The following is a 7,500-nucleotide window of genomic DNA, read 5'->3' as shown; positions in this document are numbered from 1 at the left end:
GGACTTAGAAAATTTTCACACATGTGTCAGACTTCCAGAGAGGGGAGCATGTCAGTGCGCGCATCCGATTTCAGTTCCAGAGCGATTCGCGCGATGAGTCCTTGATACTTAGTCGTTTTTGCAAAATTTCTGACTTTTTGGAAAATTTCACAATTTTGTGAAAACTTCCACAAAATGAGGTTCTAGTATGTTAGAGGGCATCCCAGGAGGGCTCCAAAAGTGTGGGTAAAATATATATCCCACAGGGGGAAAATTGAAAAAAAGTTGAAAAAAAAAATTTTTGGGGACTTAGAAAATTTTTCAACTTTTGTCAGACTTCCAGACAGGGGAGCATGTCAGTGCGCGCATCCGATTTCAGTTCCAGAGCGATTCGCGCGATGAGTCCTTGATACTTAGTCGTTTTTGCAAAATTTCTGACTTTTTGGAAAATTTCACAATTTTGTGAAAACTTCCACAAAATGAGGTTCTAGTATGTTAGAGGGCATCCCAGGAGGGCTCCAAAAGTGTGGGTAAAATATATATCCCACAGGGGGAAAATTGAAAAAAAGTTGAAAAAAAAAATTTTTGGGGACTTAGAAAATTTTTCAACTTTTGTCAGACTTCCAGACAGGGGAGCGTGTCAGTGCGCGCATCCGATTTCAGTTCCAGAGCGATTCGCGCGATGAGTCCTTGATACTTAGTCGTTTTTGGCAAAATTTCTGACTTTTTGAAAATTTCACAATTTTGTGAAAACTTCCACAAAATGAGGTTCTAGTATGTTAGAGGGCATCCCAGGAGGGCTCCAAAAGTGTGGGTAAAATATATATCCCACAGGGGGAAAATTGAAAAAAAGTTGAAAAAAAAAATTTTTGGGGACTTAGAAAATTTTCACACATGTGTCAGACTTCCAGAGAGGGGAGCATGTCAGTGCGCGCATCCGATTTCAGTTCCAGAGCGATTCGCGCGATGAGTCCTTGATACTTAGTCGTTTTTGCAAAATTTCTGACTTTTTGGAAAATTTCACAATTTTGTGAAAACTTCCACAAAATGAGGTTCTAGTATGTTAGAGGGCATCCCAGGAGGGCTCCAAAAGTGTGGGTAAAATATATATCCCACAGGGGGAAAATTGAAAAAAAGTTGAAAAAAAAAATTTTTGGGGACTTAGAAAATTTTTCAACTTTTGTCAGACTTCCAGACAGGGGAGCATGTCAGTGCGCGCATCCGATTTCAGTTCCAGAGCGATTCGCGCGATGAGTCCTTGATACTTAGTCGTTTTTGCAAAATTTCTGACTTTTTGGAAAATTTCACAATTTTGTGAAAACTTCCACAAAATGAGGTTCTAGTATGTTAGAGGGCATCCCAGGAGGGCTCCAAAAGTGTGGGTAAAATATATATCCCACAGGGGGAAAATTGAAAAAAAGTTGAAAAAAAAAATTTTTGGGGACTTAGAAAATTTTTCAACTTTTGTCAGACTTCCAGACAGGGGAGCGTGTCAGTGCGCGCATCCGATTTCAGTTCCAGAGCGATTCGCGCGATGAGTCCTTGATACTTAGTCGTTTTTGGCAAAATTTCTGACTTTTTGAAAATTTCACAATTTTGTGAAAACTTCCACAAAATGAGGTTCTAGTATGTTAGAGGGCATCCCAGGAGGGCTCCAAAAGTGTGGGTAAAATATATATCCCACAGGGGGAAAATTGAAAAAAAGTTGAAAAAAAAAATTTTTGGGGACTTAGAAAATTTTCACACATGTGTCAGACTTCCAGAGAGGGGAGCATGTCAGTGCGCGCATCCGATTTCAGTTCCAGAGCGATTCGCGCGATGAGTCCTTGATACTTAGTCGTTTTTGCAAAATTTCTGACTTTTTGGAAAATTTCACAATTTTGTGAAAACTTCCACAAAATGAGGTTCTAGTATGTTAGAGGGCATCCCAGGAGGGCTCCAAAAGTGTGGGTAAAATATATATCCCACAGGGGGAAAATTGAAAAAAAGTTGAAAAAAAAAATTTTTGGGGACTTAGAAAATTTTTCAACTTTTGTCAGACTTCCAGACAGGGGAGCGTGTCAGTGCGCGCATCCGATTTCAGTTCCAGAGCGATTCGCGCGATGAGTCCTTGATACTTAGTCGTTTTTGCAAAATTTCTGACTTTTTGGAAAATTTCACAATTTTGTGAAAACTTCCACAAAATGAGGTTCTAGTATGTTAGAGGGCATCCCAGGAGGGCTCCAAAAGTGTGGGTAAAATATATATCCCACAGGGGGAAAATTGAAAAAAAGTTGAAAAAAAAAATTTTTGGGGACTTAGAAAATTTTTCAACTTTTGTCAGACTTCCAGACAGGGGAGCGGGTCAGTGCGCGCATCCGATTTCAGTTCCAGAGCGATTCGCGCGATGAGTCCTTGATACTTAGTCGTTTTTGGCAAAATTTCTGACTTTTTGAAAATTTCACAATTTTGTGAAAACTTCCACAAAATGAGGTTCTAGTATGTTAGAGGGCATCCCAGGAGGGCTCCAAAAGTGTGGGTAAAATATATATCCCACAGGGGGAAAATTGAAAAAAAGTTGAAAAAAAAAATTTTTGGGGACTTAGAAAATTTTTCAACTTTTGTCAGACTTCCAGACAGGGGAGCGTGTCAGTGCGCGCATCCGATTTCAGTTCCAGAGCGATTCGCGCGATGAGTCCTTGATACTTAGTCGTTTTTGGCAAAATTTCTGACTTTTTGAAAATTTCACAATTTTGTGAAAACTTCCACAAAATGAGGTTCTAGTATGTTAGAGGGCATCCCAGGAGGGCTCCAAAAGTGTGGGTAAAATATATATCCCACAGGGGGAAAATTGAAAAAAAGTTGAAAAAAAAAATTTTTGGGGACTTAGAAAATTTTCACACATGTGTCAGACTTCCAGAGAGGGGAGCATGTCAGTGCGCGCATCCGATTTCAGTTCCAGAGCGATTCGCGCGATGAGTCCTTGATACTTAGTCGTTTTTGGCAAAATTTCTGACTTTTTGAAAATTTCACAATTTTGTGAAAACTTCCACAAAATGAGGTTCTAGTATGTTAGAGGGCATCCCAGGAGGGCTCCAAAAGTGTGGGTAAAATATATATCCCACAGGGGGAAAATTGAAAAAAAGTTGAAAAAAAAAATTTTTGGGGACTTAGAAAATTTTTCAACTTGTGTCAGACTTCCAGAGAGGGGAGCATGTCAGTGCGCGCATCCGATTTCAGTTCCAGAGCGATTCGCGCGATGAGTCCTTGATACTTAGTCGTTTTTGCAAAATTTCTGACTTTTTGGAAAATTTCACAATTTTGTGAAAACTTCCACAAAATGAGGTTCTAGTATGTTAGAGGGCATCCCAGGAGGGCTCCAAAAGTGTGGGTAAAATATATATCCCACAGGGGGAAAATTGAAAAAAAGTTGAAAAAAAAAATTTTTGGGGACTTAGAAAATTTTCACACATGTGTCAGACTTCCAGAGAGGGGAGCATGTCAGTGCGCGCATCCGATTTCAGTTCCAGAGCGATTCGCGCGATGAGTCCTTGATACTTAGTCGTTTTTGCAAAATTTCTGACTTTTTGGAAAATTTCACAATTTTGTGAAAACTTCCACAAAATGAGGTTCTAGTATGTTAGAGGGCATCCCAGGAGGGCTCCAAAAGTGTGGGTAAAATATATATCCCACAGGGGGAAAATTGAAAAAAAGTTGAAAAAAAAAATTTTTGGGGACTTAGAAAATTTTTCAACTTTTGTCAGACTTCCAGACAGGGGAGCGTGTCAGTGCGCGCATCCGATTTCAGTTCCAGAGCGATTCGCGCGATGAGTCCTTGATACTTAGTCGTTTTTGGCAAAATTTCTGACTTTTTGAAAATTTCACAATTTTGTGAAAACTTCCACAAAATGAGGTTCTAGTATGTTAGAGGGCATCCCAGGAGGGCTCCAAAAGTGTGGGTAAAATATATATCCCACAGGGGGAAAATTGAAAAAAAGTTGAAAAAAAAAATTTTTGGGGACTTCGAAAATTTTCACACATGTGTCAGACTTCCAGAGAGGGGAGCATGTCAGTGCGCGCATCCGATTTCAGTTCCAGAGCGATTCGCGCGATGAGTCCTTGATACTTAGTCGTTTTTGCAAAATTTCTGACTTTTTGGAAAATTTCACAATTTTGTGAAAACTTCCACAAAATGAGGTTCTAGTATGTTAGAGGGCATCCCAGGAGGGCTCCAAAAGTGTGGGTAAAATATATATCCCACAGGGGGAAAATTGAAAAAAAGTTGAAAAAAAAAATTTTTGGGGACTTAGAAAATTTTTCAACTTTTGTCAGACTTCCAGACAGGGGAGCATGTCAGTGCGCGCATCCGATTTCAGTTCCAGAGCGATTCGCGCGATGAGTCCTTGATACTTAGTCGTTTTTGCAAAATTTCTGACTTTTTGGAAAATTTCACAATTTTGTGAAAACTTCCACAAAATGAGGTTCTAGTATGTTAGAGGGCATCCCAGGAGGGCTCCAAAAGTGTGGGTAAAATATATATCCCACAGGGGGAAAATTGAAAAAAAGTTGAAAAAAAAAATTTTTGGGGACTTAGAAAATTTTTCAACTTTTGTCAGACTTCCAGACAGGGGAGCGTGTCAGTGCGCGCATCCGATTTCAGTTCCAGAGCGATTCGCGCGATGAGTCCTTGATACTTAGTCGTTTTTGGCAAAATTTCTGACTTTTTGAAAATTTCACAATTTTGTGAAAACTTCCACAAAATGAGGTTCTAGTATGTTAGAGGGCATCCCAGGAGGGCTCCAAAAGTGTGGGTAAAATATATATCCCACAGGGGGAAAATTGAAAAAAAGTTGAAAAAAAAAATTTTTGGGGACTTAGAAAATTTTCACACATGTGTCAGACTTCCAGAGAGGGGAGCATGTCAGTGCGCGCATCCGATTTCAGTTCCAGAGCGATTCGCGCGATGAGTCCTTGATACTTAGTCGTTTTTGCAAAATTTCTGACTTTTTGGAAAATTTCACAATTTTGTGAAAACTTCCACAAAATGAGGTTCTAGTATGTTAGAGGGCATCCCAGGAGGGCTCCAAAAGTGTGGGTAAAATATATATCCCACAGGGGGAAAATTGAAAAAAAGTTGAAAAAAAAAATTTTTGGGGACTTAGAAAATTTTTCAACTTTTGTCAGACTTCCAGACAGGGGAGCATGTCAGTGCGCGCATCCGATTTCAGTTCCAGAGCGATTCGCGCGATGAGTCCTTGATACTTAGTCGTTTTTGCAAAATTTCTGACTTTTTGGAAAATTTCACAATTTTGTGAAAACTTCCACAAAATGAGGTTCTAGTATGTTAGAGGGCATCCCAGGAGGGCTCCAAAAGTGTGGGTAAAATATATATCCCACAGGGGGAAAATTGAAAAAAAGTTGAAAAAAAAAATTTTTGGGGACTTAGAAAATTTTTCAACTTTTGTCAGACTTCCAGACAGGGGAGCGTGTCAGTGCGCGCATCCGATTTCAGTTCCAGAGCGATTCGCGCGATGAGTCCTTGATACTTAGTCGTTTTTGGCAAAATTTCTGACTTTTTGAAAATTTCACAATTTTGTGAAAACTTCCACAAAATGAGGTTCTAGTATGTTAGAGGGCATCCCAGGAGGGCTCCAAAAGTGTGGGTAAAATATATATCCCACAGGGGGAAAATTGAAAAAAAGTTGAAAAAAAAAATTTTTGGGGACTTAGAAAATTTTTCAACTTGTGTCAGACTTCCAGAGAGGGGAGCATGTCAGTGCGCGCATCCGATTTCAGTTCCAGAGCGATTCGCGCGATGAGTCCTTGATACTTAGTCGTTTTTGCAAAATTTCTGACTTTTTGGAAAATTTCACAATTTTGTGAAAACTTCCACAAAATGAGGTTCTAGTATGTTAGAGGGCATCCCAGGAGGGCTCCAAAAGTGTGGGTAAAATATATATCCCACAGGGGGAAAATTGAAAAAAAGTTGAAAAAAAAAATTTTTGGGGACTTAGAAAATTTTTCAACTTTTGTCAGACTTCCAGACAGGGGAGCGTGTCAGTGCGCGCATCCGATTTCAGTTCCAGAGCGATTCGCGCGATGAGTCCTTGATACTTAGTCGTTTTTGGCAAAATTTCTGACTTTTTGAAAATTTCACAATTTTGTGAAAACTTCCACAAAATGAGGTTCTAGTATGTTAGAGGGCATCCCAGGAGGGCTCCAAAAGTGTGGGTAAAATATATATCCCACAGGGGGAAAATTGAAAAAAAGTTGAAAAAAAAAATTTTTGGGGACTTAGAAAATTTTCACACATGTGTCAGACTTCCAGAGAGGGGAGCATGTCAGTGCGCGCATCCGATTTCAGTTCCAGAGCGATTCGCGCGATGAGTCCTTGATACTTAGTCGTTTTTGCAAAATTTCTGACTTTTTGGAAAATTTCACAATTTTGTGAAAACTTCCACAAAATGAGGTTCTAGTATGTTAGAGGGCATCCCAGGAGGGCTCCAAAAGTGTGGGTAAAATATATATCCCACAGGGGGAAAATTGAAAAAAAGTTGAAAAAAAAAATTTTTGGGGACTTAGAAAATTTTTCAACTTTTGTCAGACTTCCAGACAGGGGAGCGTGTCAGTGCGCGCATCCGATTTCAGTTCCAGAGCGATTCGCGCGATGAGTCCTTGATACTTAGTCGTTTTTGCAAAATTTCTGACTTTTTGGAAAATTTCACAATTTTGTGAAAACTTCCACAAAATGAGGTTCTAGTATGTTAGAGGGCATCCCAGGAGGGCTCCAAAAGTGTGGGTAAAATATATATCCCACAGGGGGAAAATTGAAAAAAAGTTGAAAAAAAAAATTTTTGGGGACTTAGAAAATTTTCACACATGTGTCAGACTTCCAGAGAGGGGAGCATGTCAGTGCGCGCATCCGATTTCAGTTCCAGAGCGATTCGCGCGATGAGTCCTTGATACTTAGTCGTTTTTGCAAAATTTCTGACTTTTTGGAAAATTTCACAATTTTGTGAAAACTTCCACAAAATGAGGTTCTAGTATGTTAGAGGGCATCCCAGGAGGGCTCCAAAAGTGTGGGTAAAATATATATCCCACAGGGGGAAAATTGAAAAAAAGTTGAAAAAAAAAATTTTTGGGGACTTAGAAAATTTTTCAACTTGTGTCAGACTTCCAGAGAGGGGAGCATGTCAGTGCGCGCATCCGATTTCAGTTCCAGAGCGATTCGCGCGATGAGTCCTTGATACTTAGTCGTTTTCAGAAGTCACAATTTTGACTTCCAGGACCCGCAAAACGTTTGTAAATTGAGCCCGCTCCCCAGTTCCAAGCGTTTTGAGGTGTCCCCGGTTGCAGTAATGCAGCCTGCCCACTAGATGTCGCAAAAGAGACAAAAAGTGAAAAAGAACCAGAATGAGGAAATTCCAGGGAGCCGAATCCGCCTGACAGTTCCAGGCGATCGGGCACTTTTTTGCATGCGTCCCTAAAGTGGGTATAGGGTGACACTCCATGCAAAGACCCAGTTTTGCACACCACCGGCAG

This window comes from Phyllobates terribilis, unplaced genomic scaffold (genome assembly GCF_046119375.1).
Source record: "Phyllobates terribilis strain yellow unplaced genomic scaffold, ASM4611937v1 Scaffold_7788__1_contigs__length_35418, whole genome shotgun sequence".
Classification (NCBI taxonomy): Eukaryota; Metazoa; Chordata; class Amphibia; order Anura; family Dendrobatidae; genus Phyllobates; species Phyllobates terribilis.
Note: the sequence above shows the minus strand (reverse complement) of the source record.